The 14102-nt window shown below is 40.4% G+C and overlaps 1 protein-coding gene across 1 annotated transcript in view; it reads right to left on the bottom strand.

Moving 5' to 3' along the window:
* Nucleotides 1-14102, bottom strand: part of LOC140165037 (double-strand break repair protein MRE11-like) — a 76493-nt gene that overhangs the window by 19777 nt on the left and 42614 nt on the right. The gene's annotated exons all lie outside the window — the stretch shown is intronic.

Raw genomic sequence — 14102 nt, 5'->3', positions numbered from 1 at the left:
TCACACTATCATGATAACAGAGTTTGTCACTCAAACAGAACATCAGTCAGAACAAACTGAAATACATGATGTATCTTCTTCAAAACAAAATTCGGATTATTCGAAATATAGAATCAGAGACTCTGACTGGTACAGACCAGAAGACTTTATCTCCTTTCAAGTAACTACTCACATAATCAAGTGTGAATGTCAGTGCCTCCTGTCTTGCACATGTACATTAGGTTATCGAGAATGGCAGTATTTGTGCATTACAGACAGTACTAATAAGACCAGTGCAGATTTAATAGTCTATGAACCAAATGTCTGGGGTCTATCATTTGCTAACACCAGTTTAACTGACATTCAGTCACATGCATTTGCAGATCTCAACACACTGAAATATTTAATCTTAGACCATAACAACATTCATGTACTTCCCATGACCATATTTCAGAATTTATCACAATTAAAAGTACTTAGCTTAGGTTACAACTATTTAACTACCTTGACACCTGGCTTATTTCATTCATCGGTTAGTTTGCGTTATCTTGACTTGAGCCACAATGACATTAAGATCCTACCAAGGGATGTGTTCAGCTTACTACATGAATCTTTCTACCTTGACCTGAGTCACAATAACCTCACCATATTACCAGATGGAATATTCATGTCACTAAGGAAAATAGATGGTACCCTTGACCTGAGTTATAACACTTTGACCTCCTTACCAGATGGAACATTCACATCACTACTGACAACAGACTATATGTGTACCCTTGACCTGAGTCATAACACTTTGACCTCATTACCAGATGGAATATTCACATCATTACAGGACATATCCTATGGTACCCTTGACCTGAGTCATAACACTTTGACCTCATTACCAGATGGAATATTCACATCACTACACAGCATATATGGTACCCTCGACCTGAGTTATAACACTTTGACCTCATTACCAGATGGAATATTCACATCACTACACAGCATAGATGGTACCCTCGACCTGAGTTATAACACTTTGACCTCATTACCAGATGGAATATTCACATCACTACAGAAAATATATCGTACCCTTGACCTGAGTTATAACACTTTGACCTCATTACCAGATGGTATATTCACATCACTACAGAAAATGAATACCCTTGATCTGAGTCATAATAACCTGACCTCATTACCAAATGGTATATTCACATCAGTACAGGAAATATATGGTGGTACCCTTGACCTGAGTAATAATGACTTGACTTCATTACCAGATGGGATATTCACATCACTACAGGAAATATACCAAGGTAACCTTGATCTGAGTAATAATGACTTGACCAGATTACCAGGTGTAATATTCACATCACTAAGGCGCACATACCACATATCCCTTGACCTGAGCTATAATGATTTGACCACATTGTATAAGAGAATATTCTCCAAGATGGTAGGACTACTGTCCCTCGACTTAAGTCATAATGACTTAGTTATGTTACCAGGTGACATATTTTCCTCAATGTATTATCTATTGACCCTTGACCTGAGTCACAATAACTTGGCTCATTTGCCAGATGACTGTTTCAAGACACTGTACCAGCTGAAATTACTCAACTTAAGATGTAATCATTTGACACATTATCCATCCCTGCTTTTCCTGTCACTCACATTAAAAGTGCTTGATATAAGCAAAAACACAATTGTCCAAATTTCAACGGATTTATTTCATTCAACTGTAAAGTTGTTAAGTTTAGATCTGTTTGGAAACAGTTTGACAACAATCCCTTTTGGTGCATTTAAAAACCTCAGTGCATTGATCTATTTGAACATAAGCAGAAATATTTTGTTCACTCTACCTTCATTTAGAACACTAGTAGAGTTGGCAGCCTTAGATCTTAGTGAAAACAGGCTTCAAAACTTCACATCTGAAACATTTCATGGGCTAGAGAATTTACAATCTCTCTTTCTTTTCAATAACCATATATTAGAACTACCAAAACATGCATTTTATCATTTACATGAGCTTATATTTCTAGATCTCTCTCATAATACTATTCAAGAAATTGATTCTAAGGCTTTCCAACCCACACTTGAAACTATTGACCTTAGGGGAAATGACATGTATAAAATAACTCATCAATCATTCAACAATTTCAGCAATTCAACTGTGATATTAGTTGACCAATATTCATCCTGTTGCTTTATTAATGATGCCCAATGCATTTCTCAAGAACCACGCCCAGAATATTTAACTTGTAACAGAATGTTACCAAATGTATCTATCAGGGTTTCAATATGGGTTATTGGACTATTTGCATTAACATGTAATGGAATTGCTTATTACATTCGCTCACAAAAAAGACAAGCAAACAAAGTTCAAACATTACTCATATCACAGTTGTCATTATCGGACCTCCTCATGGGCATCAACATGCTCATTTTAGTTATTGCTGATTTGCACTACAATGAGTTCTTTCCAACATATGCCTTTCAGTGGCGACATGGATTTGCTTGTAAACTAGCAGGGTTTTTGTCTATATTATCTAGTGAGGGATCTGTATTTTTTATTACCCTGATAAGCATTGATCGTTTACTAGCAATAAAATACACATTTGGCAGCCGTCGCCTAACAACAAGAATGGCTCGAATTTGTGCTGCCCTTGCTTGGTTAGCAGCCATATTGATGAGTGGTCTTTCTATTGGCTTAGCAAGCGAGGAAGGTGATGCATTTAGCATTTCTGAAGTGTGCATTGGCATCCCAATAGTTCGTAGACACTCAACCAAATGGAAAAAAGATAGCATTGAAATTAATAAGACTGATTTTGATACTAAAACAAAGCTATCAACCTCTGCATACTTCGATGACAAGCCAATTCATGTTCTAGCAGATATCATCATAGATCAACAACATTATGAACAAAATGTCACTTACACCATTGCTGAAAATACTGGAAGCCAAATTTCCCCTATCATTTCCATTGTGATATTTATTGGGGTTAACCTATTGTGTTTTATGGTGGTAGCAGCATGTTATATACAAATATTTCGAACTGCAAGAAACACATCAAAACAGGCAGCGCGAACCCAAACTCGTGATGAAGAAATACGCATGGCCCGAAAAATGTCTGCTCTTGTGCTTACAGATCTTTGTTGTTGGGTACCATTGTGTATAACATGCATCCTTGCACAGTGTAACCTTATTACGATTCCCCCAGAAATGTATGTATGGATAATAGGGTTCATACTGCCTATCAATTCATCAATAAATCCATTTTTGTATGTGATTTATGGGGAGATATCAGATTATCGGGAGAAAAGGAAGGAAGCTAGAAATGCAAGGCAACAAATTGAGATGCAACGTCGCTAGGTAAAAGCAACTTAGTGCCGGCGTCGGCACCGTTTACCAGGACTTTTTTCTTTCATGATTTTAGGAATATTAAAAAAATTAAAAACCTAAAAATATCTAGAAACACCATCAGCAATTTCAGCATAATTCAAGATGGCTGTCTTCATAGTGAGCACATAGCGATGTTCCAATATCTGTGTAGCGATAAAGTGTACAATTTACACCGGAAAACAAGGCAAAATACTGCCAAAAATATGACCCCTGAAGGCAAATAACATGAAAAGTTGGCGAAATAGTAGGTAAAAGATAAGATTTGGCATTGCTTTTTGTTGAAAATACATTGGAAATGGTCAATATTTTGAGTGAAAATGAGCTTCCCTGACGAAGTTTTACTGGGCCATTGCCTGAGCACTATGTCGTCATGGACGAAGTTCTATCGATATGTTGACATAATTCACTTTGTCGACAGGATTCCGACAGAGGCCCTGTCGACGCCGGCCTTAAAGCAACAACATAAGTTTCACTTGTTGTCTCAAGTTCCAAAGTCGAACTTAATTCCATTCAGCATCAAAATAATGACAATTTTTCTGTTGATTTACAAAACAAATTTTCAAAAGTACATATGACTTTCCTTTAACAATCTCTCAATGTAAATTAAATTTAGTAAATGACTATTCAAGGCACATATCACTGGGCTGCTCCAGTTGAGCTCTATACAACCCCTATGGAAGACATTATCTTAATCTTCCATACAGTGAGTGTGAATTTCAAATGGGTTTACCTAAACGGGTGACTCCATTTAAAATCTACATAACTACACCCCCTGTGTGTCTTCCATAGGGGGTATATGTATTTCAAATGGAATGGCCCTTTATGATTTTGCATAATGACCAATGACAGTTTACTACAAGCCCTACCTATATAGATTGGACTAACATATGAATGCCCGGAAGACAGAAGTGCTTCAGGCAATTTGCCAAGGCAAAACAGCTTTTCACTCTTAAAAATGGTTATGTCGCCCTCTGTTGACATGATAATAAATCAATACAGATGGTTTATACTTGGATCCTATTCGGCACTATGCCATGCTCATAACAATACAACCAGTAGATTAATTAAATTGTAGCCTTGCAGTATAGCAAATTACCTGCATCAATGGAATCAAGGCCGGGAGATTACGATCAGCGCAGGGTTTGAGCCTTGGGCTTGTCATATGTGAGAATTCTTTCCTCTCCCAAAATGTTCCTATAAGGTCGGAAATCCTACAATTGTGTTCAGTTACTTAACAGAATAAAACTGTTGAGTCTTGTCACCCCCATATACTGCATAGTACGAGATATAGGTAGTTTATATGCGAAGCCTCATGGTTCGGAAGTCACATAAAGTTGTAGGTCCCGTGTACAGGAAGAATCAAACCCTGTGCACCTTAAGTGTCAGAGCTATTCGAAAAGTCAAGGGGGACCATCCCAGATTTGATATTTGCAAACAATTACTAGGTTCCAGAATCATGTATAGGTGAACTGTGCACGTTAAGCCTGTACGACAATACTCTAAATTAAGGTATGCACGTATATAGGAAGAAGTAATAAAAACTTGGTGAAGCAAACTTGCCATCAATCTTTCTGAACCATCATCTTTTTAAAACCAACACAGTTACTAATTGAAAAATGCATTCTGCAGTAATTTTTCAACTACTCATCAGCTTTGAGACAAGACTGTTTTTTTTCTTCAATTATTAACCCAAATAGCCTTACATGCAATTAGTAGCCTTAAATGTAGCTATTACCCTTACATGAAGTTACAAGTTTTGAAACAATTTTAACTGTATTTTTCAATGTGTAAGTACAAGTTAAATCAATGTTATATGAGACACATACCAGAGACTGGAAACATTAAAGACAAACAAACTAGAATGTGATTGAGTAATGTGTTTGCTTTGTAATGTGTGCCTTTGTCAATGAAACTGGGCTGTGACGGTGAAAATCCCAATCAATAGCAGCATGTATAATGCTATGGAAAATGTGCCATATTGGATTATCATTCATGGGGACTATAGTGTTACTGCCTACCAATAGCAGCATGTACAATGCTATGGGATAGGTGCCATATTGGATTGTCATTCATGGGGACTAAAGTGTTACTGTCTCCCAATAGCAGCATGTATAATGCTATGGGATAGGTGCCATATTGGATTGTCATTCATGGGGACTATAATGTTACTGTCTCCCAATAGCAGCATGTATAATGCTATGGGATATGTGACATATTGGATTGTCATTCATGGGGACTAAAGTGTTACTGTCTCCCAATAGCACCATGTACAATGCTATGGGATAGGTGCCATATTGGATTGTCACTCATGGGGACTATAATGTTACTGTGTCCCAATAGCAGCATGTACAATGCTATGGGATAGGTGCCATATTGGATTGTCATTCATGGGGACTATAATGTTATTGTGTCCCAATAGCAGCATGTACAATGCTATGGGATAGGTGCCATATTGGATTGTAATTCATGGTGACTATAGTGTTACTGCCTCCCAATAGCAGCATGTACAATGCTATGGGATAGGTGCCATATTGGATTGTCATTCATGGGGACTATAGTGTCATTGCCTCCCAATAGCAGCATGTATAATGCTATGGGATATGTGCCATATTGGATTGTCATTCATGGGGACTATAGTGTTACTGCCTCACAATAGCAGCATGTATAATGCTATGGGATAGGTGTCATATTGGATTGTCATTCGTGGGGACTATAGTGTTACTGTCTCCCAATAGCAGCATGTATAATGCTATGGGATATGTGCCATATTGGATTGTCATTCATTGGGACTATAGTGTTACTGCCTCACAATAGCAGCATGTATAATGCTATGGGATAGGTGTCATATTGGATTGTCATTCGTGGGGACTATAGTGTTACTGTCTCCCAATAGCAGCATGTATAATGCTATGGGATAGGTGCCATATTGGATTGTCATTCATGGGGGCTATAGTGTTACTGTCTCCCAATAGCAGCATGTATAATGCTATGGGATAGGTGCCATATTGGATTGTCATTCATGAGTACTATAGTGTTACTACCTCCCAATAGCAGCATGTATAATGCTATGGGATAGGTGCCATATTGGATTGTCATTCATGGGGACTATAGTGTTACTGCCTCCCAATAGCAGCATGTATAATGCTATGGGATAGGTGCCATATTGGATTGTCATTCATGGGGACTATAATGTTACTGTCTCCCAATAGCAGCATGTATAATGCTATGGGATAGGTGCCATATTGGGTTGTCATTCATGGTGACTATAGTGTCACTGCCTCCCAATAGCAGCATGTATAATACTATGGGATAGGTGCCATATTGGATTGTCATTCATGGGGACTAAAGTGTTACTGTCTCCCAATAGCAGCATGTATAATGCTATGGGATAGGTGCCATATTGGATTGTCATTCATGGGGTATAATGTTACTGTCTCCCAATAGCAGCATGTATAATGCTATGGGATATGTGCCATATTGGATTGTCATTCATGGGGACTAAAGTGTTACTGTCTCCCAATAGCAGCATGTACAATGCTATGGGATAGGTGCCATATTGGATTGTCATTCATGGGGACTATAATGTTACTGTGTCCCAATAGCAGCATGTACAATGCTATGGGATAGGTGCCATATTGGATTGTAATTCACGGTGACTATAGTGTTACTGCCTCCCAATAGCAGCATGTACAATGCTATGGGATAGGTGCCATATTGGATTGTCATTCATGGGGACTATAGTGTCATTGCCTCCCAATAGCAGCATGTATAATGCTATGGGATATGTGCCATATTGGATTGTCATTCATGGGGACTACAGTGTTACTGCCTCACAATAGCAGCATGTATAATGCTATGGGATAGGTGTCATATTGGATTGTCATTCGTGGGGACTATAGTGTTACTGTCTCCCAATAGCAGCATGTATAATGCTATGGGATAGGTGCCATATTGGATTGTCATTCATGGGGGCTATAGTGTTACTGTCTCCCAATAGCAGCATGTATAATGCTATGGGATAGGTGCCATATTGGATTGTCATTCATGGGGACTATAGTGTTCTACCTCCCAATAGCAGCATATATAATGCTATGGGATAGGTGCCATATTGGATTGTCATTCGTGGGGTCTATAGTGTTACTGCCTCCCAATAGCAGCATGCATAATGCTATGGGATAGGTGCCACATTGGATTGTCATTCATGAGTACTATAGTGTTACTACCTCCCAATAGCAGCATGTATAATGCTATGGGATATGTGCCATATTGGATTGACATTCGTGGGGACTATAGTGTTACTGCCTCCCAATAGCAGCATGTATAATGCTATGGGATAGGTGCCATATTGGATTGTGATTCATGGAGACTGTAGTGTTACTTTCTCCCAATAGCAGCATGTATAATGCTATGGGATAGGTGCCATATTGGATTGTAATTCATGGTGACTATAGTGTTACTGCCTCCCAATAGCAGCATGTACAATGCTATGGGATAGGTGCCATATTGGATTGTCATTCATGGGGACTATAGTGTCATTGCCTCCCAATAGCAGCATGTATAATGCTATGGGATATGTGCCATATTGGATTGTCATTCATGGGGACTATAGTGTTACTGCCTCACAATAGCAGCATGTATAATGCTATGGGATAGGTGTCATATTGGATTGTCATTCGTGGGGACTATAGTGTTACTGTCTCCCAATAGCAGCATGTATAATGCTATGGGATATGTGCCATATTGGATTGTCATTCATTGGGACTATAGTGTTACTGCCTCACAATAGCAGCATGTATAATGCTATGGGATAGGTGTCATATTGGATTGTCATTCGTGGGGACTATAGTGTTACTGTCTCCCAATAGCAGCATGTATAATGCTATGGGATACGTGCCATATTGGATTGTCATTCATGGGGGCTATAGTGTTACTGTCTCCCAATAGCAGCATGTATAATGCTATGGGATAGGTGCCATATTGGATTGTCATTCATGAGTACTATAGTGTTACTACCTCCCAATAGCAGCATGTATAATGCTATGGGATAGGTGCCATATTGGATTGTCATTCGTGGGGACTATAGTGTTACTGCCTCCCAATAGCAGCATGTATAATGCTATGGGATAGGTGCCATATTGGATTGTCATTCATGGGGACTATAATGTTACTGTCTCCCAATAGCAGCATGTATAATGCTATGGGATAGGTGCCATATTGGGTTGTCATTCATGGTGACTATAGTGTCACTGCCTCCCAATAGCAGCATGTATAATACTATGGGATAGGTGCCATATTGGATTGTCATTCATGGGGACTAAAGTGTTACTGTCTCCCAATAGCAGCATGTATAATGCTATGGGATAGGTGCCATATTGGATTGTCATTCATGGGGGTATAATGTTACTGTCTCCCAATAGCAGCATGTATAATGCTATGGGATATGTGCCATATTGGATTGTCATTCATGGGGACTAAAGTGTTACTGTCTCCCAATAGCAGCATGTACAATGCTATGGGATAGGTGCCATATTGGATTGTCATTCATGGGGACTATAATGTTACTGTGTCCCAATAGCAGCATGTACAATGCTATGGGATAGGTGCCATATTGGATTGTAATTCACGGTGACTATAGTGTTACTGCCTCCCAATAGCAGCATGTACAATGCTATGGGATAGGTGCCATATTGGATTGTCATTCATGGGGACTATAGTGTCATTGCCTCCCAATAGCAGCATGTATAATGCATTCATGGGGACTACAGTGTTACTGCCTCACAATAGCAGCATGTATAATGCTATGGGATAGGTGTCATATTGGATTGTCATTCGTGGGGACTATAGTGTTACTGTCTCCCAATAGCAGCATGTATAATGCTATGGGATAGGTGCCATATTGGATTGTCATTCATGGGGGCTATAGTGTTACTGTCTCCCAATAGCAGCATGTATAATGCTATGGGATAGGTGCCATATTGGATTGTCATTCATGGGGACTATAGTGTTCTACCTCCCAATAGCAGCATATATAATGCTATGGGATAGGTGCCATATTGGATTGTCATTCGTGGGGTCTATAGTGTTACTGCCTCCCAATAGCAGCATGCATAATGCTATGGGATAGGTGCCACATTGGATTGTCATTCATGAGTACTATAGTGTTACTACCTCCCAATAGCAGCATGTATAATGCTATGGGATATGTGCCATATTGGATTGTCATTCGTGGGGACTATAGTGTTACTGCCTCCCAATAGCAGCATGTATAATGCTATGGGATAGGTGCCATATTGGATTGTGATTCATGGAGACTGTAGTGTTACTTTCTCCCAATAGCAGCATGTATAATGCTATGGGATAGGTGCCATATTGGATTGTCATTCATGGGACTATAGTGTTACTGCCTCCCAATAGCGGCATGTATAATGCTATGGGATAGGTGCCATATTGGATTGTCATTCACGGTGACTATAGTGTTACTGCCTCCCAATAGCAGCAAGTATAATGCTATGGGATAGGTGCCATATTGGGTTGTCATTCATGGGGACTATAATGTTACTGCCTCCCAATAGCAGCATGTATAATGCTATGGGATAGCTGCCATATTGGATTGTCATTCATGGGGACTATAGTGTCACTGCCGCTCAATAGCAGCATGTATAATGCTATGGGATAGGTGCCATATTGGATTGTTATTCATGCGAACTACAGTGTTACTGCCGCCCAATAGCAGCATGTACAATGCTATGGGATAGGTGCCATATTGGATTGTCATTCATGAGGACTATAATCTTACTGTCTCCCAATAGCAGCATGTACAATGCTATGGGATAGGTGCCATATTGGATTGTCATTCATGGGGACTATAATGTTACTGTCTCCCAATAGCAACATGTGTAGTGCTTTGGGATAGGTGCCATATTGGATTGTCATTCATGCTGACAACAGTGTTACTGCCTCCCAATAGCAAAATGTACAATGCTATGGGATAGGTGCCATATTGGATTGTCATTCATGGGGACTATAATGTTACTTATGAGACTTATGAGGCTTATGAGACATATCAAGAATGCACAACCGAAGACAACAGGCTCAGTTATAATCAGGCTAAGTCTGATCTAGCAGGAGCCTATAATCAGGCAATAGAGGATGATCTCAACATCAAGCTGAGAGAAGTTGAAATGGCTCATGACAACTGTAAACACAGTCAGAGTTGGAGACTGATTAATGACATTACAGGAAGAAAATCGTCAATGAGGGGCCAGCTGAAAGGAGACACTCAGATGGAAAGGGTTAGAAACTGGTATCATCACTTCAAAGACCTACTAGGAAGTTGCCCAGATATAGAGGGAGAAGATGATACGATAGAGCCCATCACAGATGATCTCACGATTGAGGTTGGTCCTTTTAGCCATGAAAAATACACAAAGGCAAAGACAGCAATAGCAGAAGGAAAGAGTAGTGGAGAAGACGGCATCCCACCAGAAGTCTTAAAGAGATGTGACCTGGATGACCTGGTGCTAGGATTTTGCAACGATGCATTGCTGAAAGAAAGAATGCCTGATCAGTGGTCTATTCTTAACATAATCCCAATACCAAAGTCAGGAGACCTAAGTCAAGGAGGTAATTGCTGTGGCATCAGTCTATCCTCAATAGTGGCCAAAACCTTCAATAGGTTGATACTCAACAGGATAAGACCCAAAGTTGACGTACTTCTGAGAAACAACCAGAATGGCTTCAGAGTGGGAAGAACTACTGTCAGCCACATACTGGCTCTTAGAAGGATACTAGAAGGAGTGAAGGCCAAAAATCTACCAGCCATTATAACATTCATTGACTTCCGAAAAGCCTTCGACACTATTCACCGAGGCAAGATGCTACAAATCCTCAGAGCCTATGGGATACCAAAACAACTTGTGGATGCCATTGGCAGGACATACAAGAAAACCAGAGCCAAAGTGATCTCCCCTGATGGTGAAACTGAGCTGTTTGACCTCCTAGTCGGCGTTCTACAAGGAGATACTCTTGCCCGTATTTGTTTGTGATAGTGCTTGACTATGCCTTGAGAATGGCTATAGATGGCAAGGAAGAAGCACTAGGATTCCAGCTTGAAAGGCGAAAAAGCAGACGAGTTGGGCCAGAAGTGGTAACCGACCTGGACTTCGCTGATGACATCGCCCTATTGTCAGAAGAAATAAAACAAGCTCAGGAACTGCTTCAAAGGGTAGAAGCATCAGTCGGAAGGGTCGGCTTAAAGATGAATGCCACCAAGACAAAGTTCATGTCCTTTAACCAAGATCAGCAATTAGTTAACATCTGCACAAATAATGGTACAAAGCTAGATGAGGTGAAGGACTTCAAATATCTAGGAGCATGGATGGCTAGCACTGAGCATGATGTCAAAACACGCAAGGCAGCCGCTTGGAGAGCATGCAACAGCCTAAGCAAGATCTGGAAGTCTGCTCTACCAAAGAATTTCAAACTCATGGGTCTTCAGTGCAACAGTGGAGTCTGTGTTAACGTACGGATGTGAAGCCTGGACCATAACTCCCAAACTAGCCAAAGAGCTGGATGGCTGTTACACCCGTATGCTAAGGGCAGTGTGCAACATCCATTGGAAACGGCACATAAGCAACAAAGAGTTGTATGGAGACCTCCCAAGGCTCTCAGAGAAGATCAGAGAAAGGAGAACACGCTTCGCTGGCCACTGCTTCAGGAGCAAGAGTGAACCTGTCGCCAACCTGATAAACTGGGCACCCAAACATGGTACAAGAAACCCTGGTAGACCACCCCTTACATATGTAGATGTACTCAAGCAAGACACTGGACTGGAAGCATCTGACTTAGGAATGGCGATGCAGGACAGGAGGATTTGGAGAGCTGTCGTGGTTCGGGAAAACCACCCAAAATAAGCAAGTAAGTAAGCATAATGTTACTGCCTCCCAATAGCAGCATGTATAGTGCTTTGGGATAGGTGCCATATTGGATTGTCATTCATGGGGACTATAGTGTTACTGCCTTCCAATAGCAGCATGTATAATGCTATGGGATAGGTGCCATATTGGATTGTCATTCATGGTAACTATAGTGTTACTGCCTCCCAATAGCAGCATGTGTAGTGCTTTGGGATAGGTGCCATATTGGATTGTCATTCATGGGGACTATAATGTTACTGCCTCCCAATAGCAGCATGTATAATACTATGGGATAGGTGCAATATTGGATTGTCATTCATGGGGACTATAGTGTTACTGCCTCCCAATAGCAGCATGTATAATACTATGGGATAGGTGCAATATTGGATTGTCATTCATGGGGACTATAGTGTTACTGCCTTCCAATAGCAGCATGTATAATGCTATGGGATAGGTGCAATATTGGATTGTCACTCATGGGGACTACAGTGTCACTGCCTCCCAATAGCAGCATGTATAATGCTATGGGATAGGTGCCTTATTGGATTGTCATTCATGGGGACTATAGTGTCACTGCCTCCCAATAGTAGCATGTATAAGGCTATGGGATAGGTGCCATATTGGATTGTCATTCATGGGGACTATAGTGTCACTGCCTCCCAATAACAGCATATATAATGCTATGAGATAGGTGCCATATTGGATTGTCATTCATAGGGACTATAGTGTTACTGCCTCCCAATAACAGCATGTATAATGCTATGAGATAGGTGCCATATTGGATTGTCATTCATGGGGACTATAGTGTTACTGCCTCCCAATAACAGCATGTATAATGCTATGAGATAGGTGCCATATTGGATTGTCATTCATGGGGACTATAGTGTTACTGCCTCCCAATAACAGCATGTATAATGCTATGAGATAGGTGCCATATTGGATTGTCATTCATGGGGACTATAGTGTTACTGCCTCCCAATAACACATGTATATATGCCATATGTGACCTGCTCCCATGAAATGCGTGCAAAATCGTAAGTTGGTAGTTTCAAGACCTGGCAGCTGGGTTCATGTTCTTTATTTGACCCGCACCTGTACAAGCCAGTAAAATGTCTTTTGGGAATGCCCATACTGCTTCATTCACGAACGACATACTATACTACTGGTTTGCAGAATGCCTCATTCACAGAGACATACTACTGGCTTATACAACTCAGCGGACAGAAGGTCTCACATTCAGGGAATCACATTGGGCACTTCACAATATAGTGTGTCCTGTCTCAAGTTAAGATTACCGCCACATTGGATTTTGCAGCAGCAGATTCAAATCTGTGCATTTATGTGGTTGTGTCGCCAGTATATGCACAAATCACCCTTCAAAAGCGTATGTATAAGCCCACAGGATTAGGTTAGCGAGCGCGATTCCAATCTGCCACTGCTAAATCCAACATGGCGTTACTCTCAACTTGAGACAAGACAGACTATAGTACTCTATTTTACCTAAATAGTGCCTCTTCACTAATAAGCACCCCTCCCCTAATAAGCACTCATACAGAATTTAAGACAAGACAGCCTATAGTACCATATTTTACCTAATTAGTGCCTCTCCCCCCAATATGCACCCATACATAATTTTTTGAGTGACAACTGTCTAAGCACCCCCACACCGACATCGCCTGGCTAATAATTACTTTGTCAGCAGAAATACTAAAATAAATACCCGGGATCGATACACGTGAATTTGCTATGCACAAGTTTGATATGAGAAGAAAATCTTTGGATACCGGGATAGAAAATGATGAATATCTCCCGTAAATGAT

Source organism: Amphiura filiformis, chromosome 11 (genome assembly GCF_039555335.1).
Source record: "Amphiura filiformis chromosome 11, Afil_fr2py, whole genome shotgun sequence".
In the NCBI taxonomy this organism is placed as follows: Eukaryota; Metazoa; Echinodermata; class Ophiuroidea; order Amphilepidida; family Amphiuridae; genus Amphiura; species Amphiura filiformis.
Note: the sequence above shows the minus strand (reverse complement) of the source record. Positions and strands in the feature narration are given on the sequence as shown.